Here is a 19,392-nt window from a genome sequence, read left to right as displayed (position 1 = left end):
AGTATCAATTGTTCAGTATTTGACCCTTCTGCTTGGATCACTAGAAAACCTGGCTCCCCTTTGACCCAACAATTACTCTTTTCCTAAGCAGCCTAACTTCCTAAGGGGAAGTTGAGATCATTTTAAAACCATCAGGAATTTTGCTGAAGTGCAAACACCCTGGTGTTATTTTTCCCTTCATGGAAGAACAATGTGTACCTCTGATTTTCTGACACCTGAAAAATTTGTGATTTTGCTTCCTTGAGAAGGTAACCAAGAGATTCATTCAAGTTAATATTATTTCAAAATAGCAGAAATTGTTAAAATATTATAGATAAAATGGAAACTTAAGGTTGCAGATAGGATTAGACCTGAAGTTGATTGGTTCTTGCAGAAAAGGAAATCAACTCAGCAAACCTCTTTCAAATCAAGTTAGAAGCATTTATTAAGCACCTACAGTATGCAGAGCACTGTCTCAGATACTTTCCTCCCTCATGAACAAATCATTGTCTCTGCCATTGCAATCTCATGGGAACAACAGATATAAGTAATAAAAATCCATGGTATAAGAAAACAAATTCTATAATACTTGTATAAGCAAAGTGCATTTGGGCCATCTTGGGAGGAGGAATTAATTCAATAACTGTTGAGGAAGAGAGTGGGAGGTATGGAAGAGGAGGAAAAGATCTATTAATATAATAGCAGAGAATAAAATCAGTATTTCCCTCCCCACCTCCGCCATTCCCATTTCTCAACCCCAGAGTCACCTTCCCCTAGACTCTTTCAGAGAAAGGATGTTTGCCTCGCATTTGCTCCTGAGTCACCCTCTGCAGCTGCTTCTGTGAGTCACTTGCTGCTTCCCATGGCCCCCAGCTCTGCTTTGATTCTCATCCTGGTTCCCACCTGAATGATCTAGGATTCCTTTTCTCATGAAATGACGATGGTTTCCATGGAAGGATATACAATCACACTTCCTTCTGTGGCTCTTCTTTTTGATTCCCCATAACACCAATGCAGAACTTGTGCGTATCTCATATGCTTAATTAAATGGCTGGTGAAAACTAGCATGCTCAGTCATGAAGTTGTGTCTGACTCTTTGCAACCCCATGGACCGCAGCCTGCCAGGCTCCTTTGTCCATGGGATTCTCCAGGCAAGAATACTGGAATGGGTTGCCATTTCCTTCTCCAGGGGATCTTTCCCACCCTGGGATCAAACCCATGTCTCTTGTATCTCCTGCATTGGCAAGCAGATTCTTTAGCTCTGCGCCACCTAGGAAGCATCCAGTAAAAACTAGGGAGGTTTATAATACAGGAGGAGAAAAAAAATGGAGAGACAAATTATCATTTTCCCACAGCCCAAGGGAAAACATTGTAAGTCCTCTGTAAGTGTCCTCTTGTGAAAATATCTTAGTTCCTAACTTTGCTCCATTGCTTGAACTTCAGTCTCCTCTTGCCACTTCTAAGAATGGCTTAGTTCTTTAGTTTTTCAAAGCCAAATCCTTGCTGCTACCTCACCCCATCCTTTGTCCTTGAACCCCGCTTGGATAACTCAAGGACACAATAGCTATGGCAATCCACTCTTTTAATTGGGAGACTTCAAGGGGAGCCAAGATGAGCTTTGCACTACAGGTCCAATCACTCATTTGAAGTCTCCATGCCAGGCTAATGTGAACCTCTGCACCCTCATCCTTCTTGCAGTTTCCCAGTGGATAACTGTGGGATTAAACATGTCCCATATTCCTTTTCTAGTAGAAACAATACTTTTCAAAGATAGTGCCCTCTAAGTTTATGTTAAAGATGACGAGCTTTTTCTAAATGTGAGGCTATCTGCCTATATGTATTCCCCTGATCACAATGGAAATAGCACTTTACAGTTTTCCAAGAAGTTTTGATTTCTTTTTCTTACCTGAAGGTAATTTCCAGAAGCCTACCTGTGCTTCAGACATAAAACCTACCATAGTACCTCACCAAGCAACAAGACAACCCATCCTGATGGCCAACATTAGCTAAAGCAAGAGGAAGCTTTCAGAGTTCTTTCTTTGGGCCGGGTTGACTTCATGGGTAGTCCTTTCCCGCTAAAGGAATTCTGTTAGAGTAAAGGAGACAGTGGAATGGGGGGAAATGGTACAAACTGGTATAGGTGCCCGGGAAGCCCAGGTGGCACTAGTGGTGAGGAACCTGCCTGCCAATGCGGGAGACGTAAGACATGTGGGTTTGGTCCCTGAGTACAGAAGATCCCCTGGAGGAGGGCATGGCAAGCCACTCCAGTATTCTTGCCTGGAGAATCCCATGGACAAAGAAATCTGGCAGGCTACAGTCCACAGGGTCACAAAGAGTCAGACAGTACTTAGCACACACTGGACTGTGGCTGCCTGGGGCACAGTGACCCCACACCCTTCTTTAGGGTAACAGAATCTACCCCCTTAACCTCAGGGGTGGACCTGCAACCAGTCTGAGCCAATCATGGTTCTTATTTTCAGCCGCAAGAATTCATCCAAGGATTGGAAACATGATTTAAACCCAACCAATCAGAGTCCTGCCCCAGGATTTTTTTTAACCTTGTAGTGGATAAGAGAAGCCCCTTTTCCTTCAGGCATGATGAAAGCCCAGGACTGGCTAAAACTTTGTTTCCCACCACAAAGAAAGAGCCTACTTTCTACAGTAAAACAGAATAAAATCAATATGCTCAGGGTAGCAGAATGAGATCCAGAAGAACCGCAGACAGTGTTGAATGTTTGAGTGCCTGGTTCCAGTCACTGAGGTCTTCAGAACTGCTATAGATCCTAAGAATCATGCCTCAACTCTCTGAGTTATTTCAGTATTCTTTTTTTTTAAGTGTTCAATGTTCTTTTAATTTTGTTCAGATTTTACTTAAATTGGATTGAATTGAGTTCAAATTGCAAGCAAAATGTTCCTGAGATTGTACCCTGTCCAGACCAAATTGATTTCTCTAAAGGTAGGAGTTAAGATAGGAAAAGTTACTCTTTCAGTGAACATAAGAAAATCCTACATATGAAATCAGAAAGTCCTTCTCTGGCTCATAGCATTATTCTACAGAGAGCCCAATGCAATCCTTTGGTAAAGGATGTCTGACCATGCTAGCATAATATCACGGGTCCTGTATATCCTAATCAACCGGTTGTTAACTAGAGCTCTATGGGAGGCCCTGACCAGTCCTGCTGGGCTCATCCCCTCCCAAGTACTGAAGCAATTTAATTTGTGCTTGTCTTCAGGATGTAACTGCGAAACAACCACACATGTGGTGTCTAGTAATTATTCAGCAACCTTTGCTCAGTGGGGCAAAGGTGATGTGGCATACTGAGAACTGTGCTTGGAATCTATTTTAGCCGAGTGATAGAGCTTGCTGAAGGCTTTTTCTCTTCTTATAACTGTTTTTGTGTGTGTGTGTCCAAACTGTGTTTATGGGGATGGTTTCCCACCCATCTTGATACAGGGTACTTTTAGTGCTGCTTCCGGCCTGAAGGAGCATCCTTCTGTAAGCTTTTCCTTCTGTAGGCTGGCAGACGGTAGAGCAGCCAATACACAAAGCTACTGTTTGTGTGTGGCTGGAGATGGTGGTGATTGTGCACTATCCTGGGCCTTTCACACTCATGAAATAGGAACTGGGGCTCTGTGCCAGGCACTTCTTCTTGTGTTTCCTCTTCTCCTCTGGAGAGGGATGAAGGACAACCTTTGTGAGAGGCATGTTCTTGTTGGGAGATCATCACCACCAGAAAGGTCTTCTTATAACTTTATAAAAAGTAGGATAGGGGGGTTTTCTGTTTGTTATTTTGACTGCATCACACAGCATGTGGGATTTTAGTCCTGCAACCAAGGATCAAACCCATGCCCCCAGCAGGGGAAGACAGTCTTAACTGGACCACCAGGAAAGACCCTAGGATCAAGTTTTAGAGTAGGGTGCTTGATGAGAAGTTTTGTAGGTCTCTAGTTGGGGCTTCCTGTTATCAGAGAGGACAGCCATGGTCATGTAGCATGCCATTGCCGCTACACCAGGCCTGTCTCCTATGAAGAACTGGGGAGATTCAAGGAACCACATTCAACAAATCTCCCAGCCTGATACTTCCTGAGGCTTTGCTGTAGGTGGTTGTTTTTTGGCGGGGGAGAGGAGGCAGGCGGAGAGGAATATTACAACAGGATATAACTTCTGTAAGATTCATGTGTCAATTAACAAAGTCTCTGAAGAACTACTTTAAGGTCACAGAAATCAGGAAATACTGGGAAATGTAGAATTGGGTGCAGTTTTTACCAATAGCTAAAGCAGGGCACAAGCTGGAATCAAGATTGCTGGGAGAAATATCAATAACATCAGATATGCAGATGATACCACCTTTATGACAGAAAGCAAAGAATAACTAAAGATCCTCTTGATGAAAGTGAAAGAAGAGAGTGAAAAAGTTGGCTTAAAACTCAACATTCAAAAAAAAAAACACACTCAACATTCAGAAAACTAAGATCATGGCATCCAGTCCCATCACTTTATGACAAATAGATGGGGAAACAATGGAAACAGTGATAGACTTTATTTTCTTGGGCTCCAAAATCACTTCAGATGGTGACTGTAGCCATGCAATTAAAAGACACTTGCTCCTTGGAAGAAAAGCTATGACCAACCTAGACAGCATATTAAAAAGCAGAGACATTACTTTGTCAGCAAAGGTCCATCTAGTCAAGGCTATGGTTTTTCCAGTACTCATTATGGATGTGAGAGTTGGACTATAAAGAAAGCTGAGCACTGAAGAATTGATGCTTTTGAACCGTGGTGTTGGAGAAGACTCTTGAGAGTCCCTTGGATTGCAAGGAGATCCAAGCAGTCTCTCCCAAAGGAAATCAGTCCTGAATATTCATTGGAAGGACTGATGCTGAAGCTGAAACTCTTAATACTTTGGCCACCTGACTCATTGGAAAAGACCCTGATGTTAGAAAAGATTGAAAGTGGGAGGAGAAAGGGATGACAGAGGATGAGATGGTTGGATGGTATCATCAACTCAGTGGACTTGAGTGTGAGTAAGCTCTGGGAGTTGGTGATGGACAGGGAAGCCTGGAGTGCTGCAGTCCATGCATGGGGTTGCAAAGAGTCGGACACAACTGAGCAACTGAACTGAACTGAAAACAGAGCTGTGTAACTTCTAGAGACTCAGCCAAGACTCAAGTTGTTATTTTAAAAAATGAGAAACTTCAGTGTCTAAATTTTATATCTTAACTCCAGCCATAGGCTTCAAAAGCAAAATGACTTCTTACCTTGTAACCCAGATGTTAGATGAGTCCCTTTGCCTCTTAAGACGATTCAAACTCCCATTTCATATTTTTTCCAAAGCCCAGTGCCCAACCCCAAATTTCTGAAAACTCCTGGGGGACTGTCACTCTCATTGTTGTTTCTAGCTCTGAATCCTGCTTCTGCTGATTAGTGTAATTGACAGATTATCTTGCCATGTGGCACACACTTTCCCTATTCTGCACCACATCAACCCTAATGGGGAGCTCAGTCCGTGTATTCCCACAGCACACAGGCTCACACATATACTGCATTCTCACAAGGCATTTATGTATAGAGCAGAACTCACTAAAGATTTGGATGGTAAAGGTAGGATCTACATCACAGAAATAAAAAGAATATAGAACACTGCATAGTCTGCATCTTAAGAGATTTTAAGATACATCCCTGTATTTCTCCACCTTCGCTCTCCCATATTCCCTATCTGTTCAGTTTTCTCCACCTGTAGGTGTTTATTGTAGAGAACTATAGCTAGGACTGTTCTTTCTTTGTCTCCAGGTACCCAGGCTCTCAGGATGCACCTGCCACCCAAGTAACTATGGAGTATTTCCCTAAAGCAGATTCTCACCCACTGTTAAGGTTTTTCCCTATAGCATACACAGAATGAATTAAATTTTGAAGCTGGATGATTCTAAGGGACTCTAGCTCTTTTCATGCACTAAGTCTCTTGGGTTTTTACATTGGAACCATGAAAGCTCTCAACTGACTCCCCGTCTCTTGTATCTGAGAGCCTTGTGTTACCCAGTTCCTTTGCTGCAGTAAGTCCCACTAACCAATAATATTGTCACTATACTCTTAGAGATTCGTCTGTAAGAACACTTGGATTTTTAATAATGCATAATACATTAATTGAATCCCAAATTAATTTTCAAAAGACACATTCCTGAGAACGGGAAGGAAGTTAGATTCCTTCCTGCAGCAGAACAGGAGGGACTGAAGAAGCTAAATGACATCAGGAAACAGCTGGTCTCCAGATAGATGTGTTTATCCTCTAAAGTGATTAATAACCACATCATTTGGAATGTCAGAATGGTTGTTTTCCTAATTCTGCAAGGTCATTCAAGTAAAAATGATTGTTTCTTTTCTATAGGCAGTGGTATAGGGAGCAGGCATCACCCTTGCCTGGAGAGGATGGGTAATGAATATGGCAGAATGATCCGTGGGTTTAAAATTTTCCTTTGAGTCCAGGAATATGATCACATGGGTTGCTCTTAGGCATAGAGGGCTAGAGTTTTAATACTGTGGCCTAAACACCCAGCTACCTAAAGCAATTCAAGAATAGAAGAATAATGTGTAGTTGGCCATTTTTCCCTCAGAACCGTTGAGGCAATGTCAGTCAACTCCCCTAGCCTTGGGAGCTCAACTGTGTCTCTCAGCTGTGTCTCTGATCTCTAACACCTCCCAGCCCGGAATCTGCTGAGCCTGAACTCACAGATTCAGTATAAACAGTCTCCCCAGCATCCTACTGCGCTCCAGCCCCAACAGTCTCTGTGTGGTTCCCCCACACACCCAAGGCATGAATCTTGGTACCTCTGCTTCTCTGTTTGGAGAGCTTGTCCTCCTTATACCCCCATGACCTCCCTTATTCATTTCATCCACTCCAAAGGCTTTCTCTGATCACCTTATCTAAAACAGCTTTCCTGTCATGCTTTATCCCTCTTCCCTGCCTTATCTTTCTTTATAGAACTTACCTGATATTATAACTTAATATCTGTCTCCTCACTTAGAAAGTCCCTGAGGTCAAAGACTTCATTCAGTTCACCAACGTATCTCCTATACCAGAACAGGAGGTCTTGTGCAGTCTGTTGAATTAAACAAAATACGAATGGATAAGTGATAGATGTGGAAGAAACTCTGTAGCTTAGTGGTTTTAGAGCATGGACTTCTGAGACAGGAAATTCAGGTTCAAGTTCTGGCTTCTCTGGACCCATCTCACAGGATGCTTGCGCAGATTAAATAAGGAACTAAATGTAAGTCCTTAAGTGGAATAAGCATCATTGTTTTCCTTTTTGTTTTGTAGTTGAGGAACCAGAGGCAGACTGAAGAAGATCTGAGCATCCGGTCTTGGGGATACCCTGTGCAAAGAAGGAAACAAATCTCTTATTCCCTCATAAAGCCTCTCAACAGGAATCAAAACCCTTAAAAACATTCACTTTGACTCAGCAGTTTTATCTCTGCAGATTTATCCTAAGGAAATGATCACCTCTGTGTGCACAGATTTAGTGACATAGATCTTTACCACAGTCTTCTTTATAATAGCATTTTGGGGCTTTCCTGGTGGCTCAGTGGGTAAAGAATCTGCCTGCAGTGTGGGAAACTTCCCAATCCCTGGGTTGGGAAGATCCCCTGGAGGAGGACATGGCAACCCATTCTAGTATAACAACAGGAATTAGAAGTGTGCCAAGTGTCCAATAGGGAACTGATTTGATAAATTATGGTATAGCCATACGATGTAATATTAACATGGCTATTTAGAATGAGATTGTAGAAAAATTGTTAATAACATAAGAAAATGCTTACATATACTCAAATGAAAAAGACTGACGTACACAAAATGGGCTGGGTGATTGGAATCAGAATGAACTGTATTTTCTTTGTGCTTTTGTGAATTTCTCACATTTTCTTCAGTAAATAGACCTTATTTTTATAACCAGTCTTTTATATGCAAATAATAATAGCTTATTAGCCTCTTCACAGCAAAATGTTACTACATCTCACAGGGTAAAACTATGAGAGATGCCTGAACTTGAGGGAGTTTCCCAAGTCCTGATGGAATAAAATTCTTATCTCTTATTCCAAATGTCATGATTTTAAGTGAGCAATCTCCCCTAAAAGCTTTGGCATACAGCAGATTCCAGAGTATTCCAGCCTTATGACTGTTAGGACCAACTGTGAGTGTTCCGAACACTTTACTCTGTATTTGCACATTTAACTGATGACCTTAGCTATGTTGCATTTTTAAAAAACCAAAATTGACTTACAGCATTACTCATTAGATTTAAATACTAGGGTGATTCATCATTTACAGTAAATCTATTAGATAAATTACACTGCAGAATTCACCATCGTCAGTGTGGCAGGCCTGCCTGGAAATTAAGAATGGGAAGGGAAATTGAAGGAGAGAGATTCCTATCCATGATTTGAAATTTAAACTTAGATAGCTATGGCAGGCATCCATGCCTCAGCCAAAGAGGAGAAGGCCCCTGTCACATGTCTAAGATATTCTCCTCTAATAATAGCCTAGGATCTCTTTTGGAACAGGTTAATGCCTTGCTTCATAAGGAAAAATCTTGTATGTTAAAATACTTTCAGGAGTATTTCCTTACCACTTGAGATTTTTTTTTCGCAGTATAATTGGACTGCATATGTGATACATGCAACAATAGTTAGGTTTCTGTCTGTTAAATATAGTCCCAAACCAACAGCATGTTCGGCTGGGGGCTCTTGCTCACCAGATGTTATTCCACTAATAGTTAGTGAGCTCATCCTTGGTGTGGAAGGCTATTCATTTGGGAGAGAATAAGTGAGACAATCACTACGTCACCTTTTCCTGTACATTATTCTCCCCTGCAGCTAACAAGGAAAATATGCTTCTGTGTCTTTTGTAACTAAGTCCTGTTACTGCTTTCTCAGATCTACATAAAGTGAACCTCAGGCAAACGCCAGTCCAAATTAATATGGACCTGATCATTGACATCAGAGGGTTAGATTTGGGTATGGGCTTTGTCTCAGATTCGACCATCATGACTTTGGGGGTGTGATTATCAGATCTTGACTCCCAGGGGTACTGTCCTCTCCCTACGCTTTTGCAAGGGTAGTTATCTCATTTCCCTTAGTTGGCCGTTTGGGAGGCAGAGACTGCTGCTTCTAGAATCATGAAGACTTTTGAATAATAGGGTAAACTTTTAAAATAATGCTTATGAGATCATGTCTTTTTTTGTTTGCATGACTCATGTGGTGCTACCTATCTAGTCACAAGTCCAGGTTCAGGGTAAAATTAACTTATAGATAAACAGCAAAAGGGTATATGTGTATATACACATTTATACATATATAGCAGACATACAGATATTTGTATATATATGTTTTATAAAAAACAAAAGCAATCTTTATGGGGAAGCTATTTTTAGAAACCACACATTTATCAGTGAAGAACCTTAACCCATTACTAAATTTTATTGCAACCTTTCTTTAAATACAGTAATCAGATCAGATCAGATCAGTCGCTCAGTCGTGTCCGACTCTTTTCGACCCCATGAACCGCAGCACGCCAGGCCTCCCTGTCCATCACCAACTCCCGGAGTTCACCCAGACTCATGTCCATCGAGTCAGTGATGCCATCCAGCCATCTCAACTTCTGTCGTCCCCTTCTCCTCCTGCCCCCAATCCCTCCCAGTATCAGGGTCTTTTCCAATGAGTCAACTTTTCGCATGAGGTAGCCAAAGTACTGGAGTTTCAGCTTTAGCATCATTCCCTCCAAAGAAATCCCAGGGCCAATCTCCTTCAGAATGGACTGGTTGGATCTCCTTGCAGTCCAAGGGACTCTCAAGAGTCTTCTCCAACACTATAGTTCAAAAGCATCAATTCTTCGGTGCTCAGCCTTCTTCACAGTCCAACTCTCACATCCATACATGACCACAGGAAAAACCATAGCCTTGACTAGACGAACCTTTGTTGACAAAGTAATGTCTCTGCTTTTGTATATGCTATCTAGGTTGGTCATAACTTTCCTTCCAAGGAGTAGGCGTCTTTAATAGCAGCACGCAATATTACTAAATTTCATGAGAAAGCTTTAACTTCTGCAAAGGGCCTAAACCAATCCTGTTTTTCTAGTGTCTTATTTATCTTTAGAGACCATGATTACAAAGGAAAGTGAAACGTCTAATAGTAAACCACTTAGCGAAGTTTCTTTCCCTTTTTTTAAATTTATTTTTTTTAATTATTTTTTTATTGAAGTATAATTGATATACATCATTATATCAGTTTCAGGTATATATTCATATGCATTGCAAATCATTTGACAATATATACAAGTATCAAATCATTATCTTGTGATACATGTTAGACAGTAAGTCTAATTAACCTGTCTTCATGCATAGTTGCAGAATTCCTTTTCTTAAGACGAGAACTTTTAAGATCTGTTCTCAACTTTCAAATGTGCAATCAATACAGTGTTGTTACCTCCAGTCGCCATACTGTACATTACATCCCTAGGACTTGTTTATCTTATAACTGGAAGCTTGTACCTTTTGACTCTTTTCACTGATTTCACTTATCCCCACCCCAACTCAGGCAACCATCAATCTGTTCTCTGTATCTGTGAACCTGAGGTTTTGTTGTTACTGTTGTTTTTAAATTCCATGTATCATAAGATCATATGGTATTTGTCTTTCTCTGTCTGACTTATGTCGTTCAATATTGTGCCCTCCAGGTGTATCTATATTATCACAAATGGCAAGACTTCATTCTCTTTGTGGCTAAATCATGCTCCATTGTGTGTGTGTGTGTGTGTGTGTGTGTGTACATACCATATCTTCTGTATCCATTCATCTGTCAGCAGACACTTAGGTCCTTTCCATGTTTGGCTGTTGTGAATAAGACTACTATGAATATGGAGGATGCATATATCTTTTTGAGGAGAAGGCAATGGCAACCCACTCCAGTACTCTTGCCTGGAAAATCCCATGGGAGGAGCCTGGTAGGCTGCAGTCCATGGGGTCGCTAAGAGTCGGACATGACTGAGCGGCTTCACTTTCACTTTTCACTTTCATGTATTGGAGAAGGAAATGGCAACCCACTCCAGTCTTCCTGCCTGGAGAATCCCAGGGATGGGGGAGCCTGGTGGGCTGCCGTCTATGGGGTCGTACAGAGTCGGACATGACTGAAGTGACTTAGCAGCAGCATATATCTTTTCGAGTTAGTGTTTTCATTTTCTCTGATAAATATCTGGTAGTGGAATTGCTGGATCATGTGGTGGCAGTTCTACTTTTAATATTTTGAGGAACCTCCATACTGTTTTCCATAGTGGCTATACCAATTTACATTCCCCTCCACGGAGCACAAAGGTTCCCTTTTCTCTACATCCTTGTCAGCATCTGTTGTCTCCTTTCATTTGGATTAAAGCCGTTCTTACAGGCGTGAAGTGATATCGCACTGTGGTTTTGATTTGCATTTCCCTGATGATCAGTGATGCTGAGCATCTTTTCATGTTCCTACTGGCCATCTGTATGTCTTCTTTGGGAAAATGTCTGTCTGGATCCTCTGCCCATTTTTAATAGGATTGTTTGTTTTGCTATTGAGTTTTATGAGGTCTTCATATACTTTGGATGTTGTCATATATATAAGCTGCAAATATTTCCTCTTGTTTTTAATAGGTTGTCAACGAAACTGTTTTTGGTTGGGCACCCAGCAGTGTCCACTCACTTTCCCTCATGCCCTCTTGAGCTGCCTAATCTTCTTTTTGGCACCTAAATGTCACATCAGAAAGGAAGTTTGATGCCTGAGGAAATACTTGGCCAATGATAAAACCTCTTATATTTTTAATTTTTATTGCATTCTTTCCTGTATTGATCTCCACCCTACATCTGTCCCTTCCTATTTGTGCAGAGACCTGAACTGAAAATCAGGATTTCTGGATCAGTTCCCAACTTCATCACTTTCTGTGCCCTGACTTCTCCCCAGGTTTTGAAATCTTCATTTCTATAACTGGAATAATAATATAATTATTGGCAAAAAAAAAAAAACAAAAAACCAATCCTAGAATGCATGGCACACACATGTTGAGTAAATTTGAATACGTTGGGACATGCCACTGGATCCAGAGCTGTGTGTGACTTTTGTGTGGACCCTAGGCACATTTGCCTTTGTGGCCCCTTCCTTTATAAAAAGACATTTATAAGATATATTTTATGATTGCCTTGATACAATGATAAATACATAAACATTTTAAGTTGAAGTATTTTCCTTGACCTAAGAGTTTATTTTTCTTCTGACGTTAAAGGAATGAAAAGATTTCCATGGGCTCTAAAAGTAGCATAGAGCCCTCAGTAACTGTGCCTGTTTGATAAGTTAGCCCTGCTTACATTGCAAAATCTCCACTGATGTATTAGACGTCTCCATCCTTGACCGCTTCTGTTGTTCCTTTCTTCTCTCTTTTTCTTTATTACTGATATTTTCAATGGATACAGGTCGTCTCTTTCCCTTCTCTCCATAGGTTCGCCAACTCTGGCGAGCCAAGGTGAACTAACGACAGAGTTCAAGAACTAAGTAGACAAGCAACAATGATGTATTATACAGCACAGGGAATTATAGCCATTCTTGTAATAACTTTTAATGGAGTATAGTCTTTGGAAATACTGAATCATTATGCTGCTGCTGCTGCTGCTAAGTCACTTCAGTCGTGTCAGACTCTGTGCGACCCCAGAGACAGCAGCCCACCAGGCTCCCCCATCCCTGGGATTCTCCAGGCAAGAACACTGGAGTGGGTTGCCATTTCCTTCTGCAGTGCATGAAAGTGAAAAGTGAAAGGGAAGTCACCCAGTCATGTCCGACCCCTAGCGACCCCATGGACTGCAGCCTACCAGGCTCCTCTATCCATGGATTTTCCAGGCAAGAGTACTGGAGTGGGGTGCCATTGCCTTCTCTGAATTATTATGCTATACACATTAAATTAATAGAATATAAATCAACTGTATGCCAATTAAAATTTTTTTATAAAAAAAAAAACTGTTCTATTAAGGGAATGCCTCTGTGGCTGAAACCCAGAGTGGGCGGAGGGAAGGATTTCTTTGAAAATTAAAATTAAAAATTTGGTTTCCTCTCTGGCAGTACAACACAGTGCAACATCTAGAGTCCGGCTGTTTGAGTTCAGCAAATTCTGACTCTGCCACTTTCTAGCTGTGTGACCTCTGGCAACCTTCTTAACCTCTCTAAGTTCCAATTCCCTTAACAGAAACATGGACTAATGTGGTTACTGTCAGGGTTTAGTGAACTGCTGCTATTCAGAAAGCTCTTAGCTCAGTTCCTGGCTTATAGGAAGTAACCAGTAAAGTTTGTGTGTGTGCTGAGTCGCTTGGTCGTGTCTGATTCTTTTTTTTTTTTTTTTTAATTTAACTTTACAATATTGTATTGGTTTTGCCATATATCAAAATGAATCCACCACAGGTATACATGTGTTCCCCATCCTGAACCCTCCTCCCTCCTCCCTCCCCATACCATCCCTCTGGGTCGTCCCAGTGCACCAGCCCCAAGCATCCAGTATCGTGCATCGAACCTGGACTAGTGACTCGTTTCATATATGATATTATACGTATTTCAATGCCATTCTCCCAAATCATCCCACCCTCTCCCTCTCCCACAGAGTCCAAAAGACTATTCTATACATCAGTGTCTGTTTTGCTGTCTCGTATACAGGGTTATTGTTACCATCTTTCTAAATTCCATATATATGCATTAGTATACTGTATTGGTGTTTTTCTTTCTGGCTTACTTCACTAAGTATAATAGGCTCCAGTTTCATCCACCTCATTAGAACTGATTCAAATGTATTCTTTTTAATGGCTGAGTAATACTCCATTGTGTATATGTACCACTGCTTTCTTATCCATTCATCTGCTGATGGACATCTAGGTTTGCTTCCATGTCCTGGCTATTATAAACAGTGCTGCGATGAACATTGGGGTACATGTGTCTCTTTCTCTTCTGGTTTCCTCGGTGTGTATGCCCAGCAGTGGGATTGCTGGATCATAAGGCAGTTCTATTTCCAGTTTTTTAAGGAATCTCCACACTGTTCTCCATAGTGGCTGTACTAGTTTGCATTCCCACCAACAGTGTAAGAGGGTTCCCTTTTCTCCACACCCTCTCCAGCATTTATTGCTTGTAGACTTTTGGATCGCAGCCATTCTGACTCGTGTGAAATGGTACCTCATAGTGGTTTTGATTTGCATTTCTCTGATAATGAGTGATGTTGAGCATCTTTTCATGTGTTTGTTAGCCATCTGTATGTCTTCTTTGGAGAAATGAACAAATGGGACCTAATTAAACTTAAAAGCTTCTGCACAAAAAAGGAAACTATAAGCAAGGTGAAAAGACAGCCTTCAGAATGGGAGAAAATAATAGCAAATGAAGCAACAGACAAATAACTAATCTCAAAAATATAGAAGCAACTCCTACAGCTCAATTCCAGAAAAATAAATGACCCAATCAAAAAATGGGCCAAAGAACTAAATAGACATTTCTCCAAAGAAGACATACAGATGGCTAACAAACACATGAAAAGATGCTCAACATCACTCGTGTCTGATTCTTTTGCAGCCCCATGGACTGTAGCCCACCAGGCTCCTCTGTCCATGGATTTCTGGAGGCGGGTAGCTATTCCCTTCTCTAGGGGATCTTTCTGACCCAGGGATTGAACCTGGGTCTCCTGAATTGCAGGCAGATTCTTTACCATCTGAGCCTCCAGGGAAGCCCAATAGTTATTATCTAATAAATAAATCAATAAATTTTTTAAAAAATAACTTCTAGGAGAATAGAAGATGATTCCAGTTCAGTCTAGGCTACTATTCTCTACTGTCTCTGGAGGTGCTTATGAGTGAGTCAGAACCACTTCTAGGTGGAGAGGTAGATAGCAGAGAGGTTCCAGGAGTCATGTACACCACCTTTTAAGAATAATTTTAATTAGACTGTGGGCTTTGGGTGGTTTTTATCTTTCCTCTTGGTAATTTCTATATTTCTTGAATGTTTAAGTGAGCATTATCTTTGATAGAAGGGATAAAAATATTAAAACTTAATTTTAATAAGTGTCAACTACTATGTTTCTTTAGACTGGGTGCTGACCCAGCTTCTATTTATCCATTCTAGAACAGGTCCTTGGTCTTGAAAGCACAGCCTGCTAGATCCACACCCTGAGATAGTCCCTTTCCAGGCTAACTCTGAGTTGGCTGTATGACTTACTCTGGCTCGTGGAATAATAGCAAGTAGAAATTTAAATAATTATTTTCTTTTTTTTTTAAGATTTTTTTTTTTTTAATGTGGATCATTTTTTAAAGTCTTTGTTGAATTCATTACAATATTCCTTCCATTTTATGTTTGGGGTTTTGGCCACAAGGCATATGGGATCTGGATTTCCCTGGTGGCTCAGTGGTAAAGAATCTGCCTGCCAATGCAGGAGACACGGTTCGATCCCCTGGTCAGGAAGATCCCTTGAAGGAGGAAATGGCAACCCACTCCAATATTCTTGCCTGGGAAATACCATGGACAGAGGAGCCTGGGGTTGCAAAAGAGTCACACATGACTTAGCGACTAATCATCAACAGCAACATGTGGGATCTCAGCTCCCCAACCAGGGATCAAACCCACACCCCCTTGCATTGGAAGATGAAGTCCTACCCACTGAACCGCCAAGAAAGTCTCTAAATGACTGTTTTCTTGGGTCGATATTCTGAGTTGGAGATTAGGGCACATCTTCCATAAGACTTTCATTTTCTCCCAGTCCACACGATCACCAAAGAGAGAGAAGTGCTGCTTGCATTTTTCTTTAACACGTTTTTCATTTGCTATCACCTGAAAGTGTAAAAGAACTTCTCCAAGTGCCTCAGTAATTAAAAAGGAGGAGTTAATGTGCTAAGACACAAGGAGTTGAATATTTTTCTCTGTGGGTGGCCTTGAGAGTAGCTGATCTAGCCAACCATATGGTCCTCGTTTTCTGTATCTCTTTCTATTTATGTTAACTCCGGAATTCTGCCACTGTAAGGCAGCTGAGTAAACTTCTGCCCCTTGCTTCTGTCTTGTATTAAACAGAGGGCTTCGCCTGAATCATTTCCTGGGTGCTGTTTCCTTCATGGGAAAAAGAATTCAAGGACAAATTCCTTAGTAAAAAAGTTACATTCGCGTGATTATTTTCTTTTCACATGTTTCTCTGTCTCTCATTGTCTAAGTCCCTTTCCTTTTGTATTCCATTTATTTAAAGCCATCATCTTACTGTCTCTTTCTCCACCAAGAGAGAAAGCAAAAGGTCCTAAGTAATTTTAGCACATGAAGAACCCAATTCAGTGAATAAGCCAGCAACTACTGAGCACCCACCGGGGGTCTCATGTCCCGCTAGACGTTACAGGAGGTTGTGAGCGCTTCCTGACAGAATGGACAGTCTGCGGCTGGGTGTCCATACACTCTCCTGTCTCAGGGCGGGTGGGGACTGTGCAGAACTGGAGAGCAGAGGCTCAGGCGGAAGGGCAGCTGCTGCGCAACCTCAGCCAACTGTTGCCATGTGGGAATGAAGGGCCCCATCTTGCCAGGTCAGCTCGTTTTTTCCCAAGAAGCGAGGAATCAAGATTTTTTGCCTGAACTCGCTCCATTTAAAAAGTTGTCAACTAATTCAAAATTTCTAAAAACAATGTGTGGGCCAACAAATGTGCAGGCCAAGTCAAATAAGTCTGCAGGCCTGATTTGGCTCACCTTCTTGCTTTACATTAGAAACTCTCCCTGAGTTTAAAAATGCTTACCACTCAGAATGACTCGGTGACATTTATAATTATCTATGTACCTTTTCTGAAGAAAAACCTTGAGTAAGGCTGCTTGAATGCAAATCCCGAACAAGAAAACCTGCCGTTTTGATCATTTAGTACCACAGGGCAAAGTAACTTGTTGACACAATTTTTCATGTTTAAATACTTGTTTTTGTATCATGTAGATTCTGCCTAAATTATGTAGGAATCAAGTCTTAACATCACAGTTTCTAAGATCAAATCTATATCAGTATTCCCCCTAGCACCCACATACAAAATACCATCCCTTAACAAAAATGACCCCTACTGAGGGTTATTTTGGGTTCCTGCAGGATTATTATTGCTGGAAATAACAAGTGGTTGGCAAGGATGTGGAGAAATTGGAATCCTTGAACACTGTTGGTGGGAATGTAAAATGATGCAGCCGCTATGCAAACAGTATGATGATTCCTCAAAAAATTAAAAATAGAAATATCATATGATCCAGCAATTCCACTTCTGAATATATATATACCCAGAAGAATGGAAAGCAGAGTCTCTAGGAGATATTTATACACCCATGTTCATAGCAGTGTTATTCACAACAGCCAAAAGATGGACGTAGTCAAAGTGTCCATTGACAGATGGATAAAATGAGGTATATACATACAGTGGAATAATATTCAGCATTAAAAAGGAAGCAAATTCTGGCACATGGCAAAAGCATGAACTTTGGGGGCATAATGCTAAGTGAAATAAGCCAGTTGCAAAAAGGAAAATACTGTATGATTCCACTTATATAAGGTATCTGGAGTAGTCAGATTCATAGTTACAGAAAGTAGAATGGTGTTGCCAGGAGCTAGGAGGAGGCAGAAAGGGGTAGTTGTTGTTAAATGGGTGTATTATGTTCTCCAGAGAAACAGAACCAATATGATGTTTATAACAGAGATCTATTTGAAGGAATTGGCTCATGAGATTATGGAGGCTGGCAAGTCCAAAATCTGCAGGGTAGGCCATCAGGCTGGAGACCCAGGGAAAAGCCAGTATTTCAGTTTAAATCTGAAGACTGTCTTCTGAAGGTATTCCTTCTTTCTTGAAGGAGGTCGATCTTTTGTTGTATGTAGCCCTTCGGCTGCTTAGATGAGGCCCACCCACATTATGGAGAGCAGTCTGCTTGGGCACAGTCTACCAATTTAACTGTAAGTCTCATCCAAAAACACCCTCAAAGAAACATCCAGAATACTGTTTGATCACATAGTCAGGCTCTGTGCTTGCTCGAGTTGACACGTAAAATACCATCACATAAAAGCTGGCGCATAAAATACCATACTATACTGGTACCATGTGTATGGAGTTCGGGTTTTGTAGCATGAAAGATTCTGGAGATTGATTGCATATCAGTGTGAATACACTTGCCACTACTGAACTTTAAGACGGTTAAGATGGTCAATTTTATGTTATATATCTTTTACCACAATTGGGGAAAAAAATGTATATTAGATTTTCCCGTTAGGCCTGCAGCATCAATGGGATGGGCAAGTGTCAAGATCTTCATATTCCCAGGAAACTCTGCAGCCACCATCAGGACCAGAAGTGGCATGATAAATGATACAAGAAAGCCCATTTGGGCCAGCCCTGAAGATCAGCCCCTTTGGAGGCACTTCACATGCAAAGGGAATTTTGCTAGAAAATGTCAGAGTTGAAGCCAAACAGGTAAATTCTGGCTTTGGGAAGTATTTCAGGGGCCAACTGATCAATAAGAGCAAGAAACTCAATAGTTTCTTACCCAGTGATGATTGCTTGAACTTTACTGCAGAAAACAGTGATGTTTCCATTGCTGGATTTGATTGCAAAATAGCATGCTCTTGGTGACGTTCCTAGAGTCCACTTTAAAGTTGTCAAAGTAGCCAGTGTCTCTCTTGGCCTTATGCAAAAGCAAGAAGAAAAGACTAAGATGAAAAGTTTTGATGATTCAAACATGGTAGTAATAAACTTTCATATACCAAAAAAAGTGTATTAAAGACAGAAATTTCTTTTCACTAAATATAAAAAAATTTTTCATAAAGGACATTAGGGTACAATCTAGACTATATTTTAACATTAGGGTCTTATTAAGAGAGGGGGGCGATGATTTGCGAGAATGGCATTGAAACACGTATAATATAAGAAACAAATCACCAGTCCAGGTTCTATGCAGGATACAGGACGCTTGGGGCTGGTGCACGGGGATGACCCAGAGGGATGGTACAGGGAGAGAGGTGGGAGGGGGGTTCAGGATTGGGAACACGTGTACACCCATGGTGGATTCATGTTGATGTATGGCAAAACCAATACAATATTGTAAAGTAATTAGCCTCTAATTAAAATAAATAAATTTAAATTAAAAAAAAGTTAAAAAAAGTTCTTTGTATAGCAAACTTCTATAAAAGTTGAGAGAGTAAAATTATTGTATCTTAGAAAGTTATTTCCATGGGAAGCTAAGATTATATGCTAAGTCGCTTCAGTTGTGTCCGACTCTGTGCGACCCCATAGACAGCAGCCCACCAGGCTCCCCCGTCCCTGGGATTCTCCAGGCAAGAACACTGGAGTGGGCTGCCATTTCCTTCTCCAATGCATGAAAGTGAAAAGTGAAAGTGAAGT

The 19,392-nt window shown here is 41.1% G+C and overlaps 2 pseudogenes; one reads left to right on the top strand and one right to left on the bottom strand.

The window, feature by feature from the left end:
• Positions 1-3,399: 3,399 nt before the first annotated feature.
• LOC123465039 lies at positions 3,400-3,685 on the bottom strand (annotated as a pseudogene).
• A 14,598-nt stretch (positions 3,686-18,283) lies between these two features.
• Positions 18,284-18,772, top strand: LOC102389781 (annotated as a pseudogene).
• Positions 18,773-19,392: the final 620 nt, after the last annotated feature.

The sequence above is a fragment of the Bubalus bubalis genome, chromosome 17 (assembly GCF_019923935.1).
Source record: "Bubalus bubalis isolate 160015118507 breed Murrah chromosome 17, NDDB_SH_1, whole genome shotgun sequence".
In the NCBI taxonomy this organism is placed as follows: Eukaryota; Metazoa; Chordata; class Mammalia; order Artiodactyla; family Bovidae; genus Bubalus; species Bubalus bubalis.
This window is presented reverse-complemented; position numbering and strand designations above follow the sequence as displayed.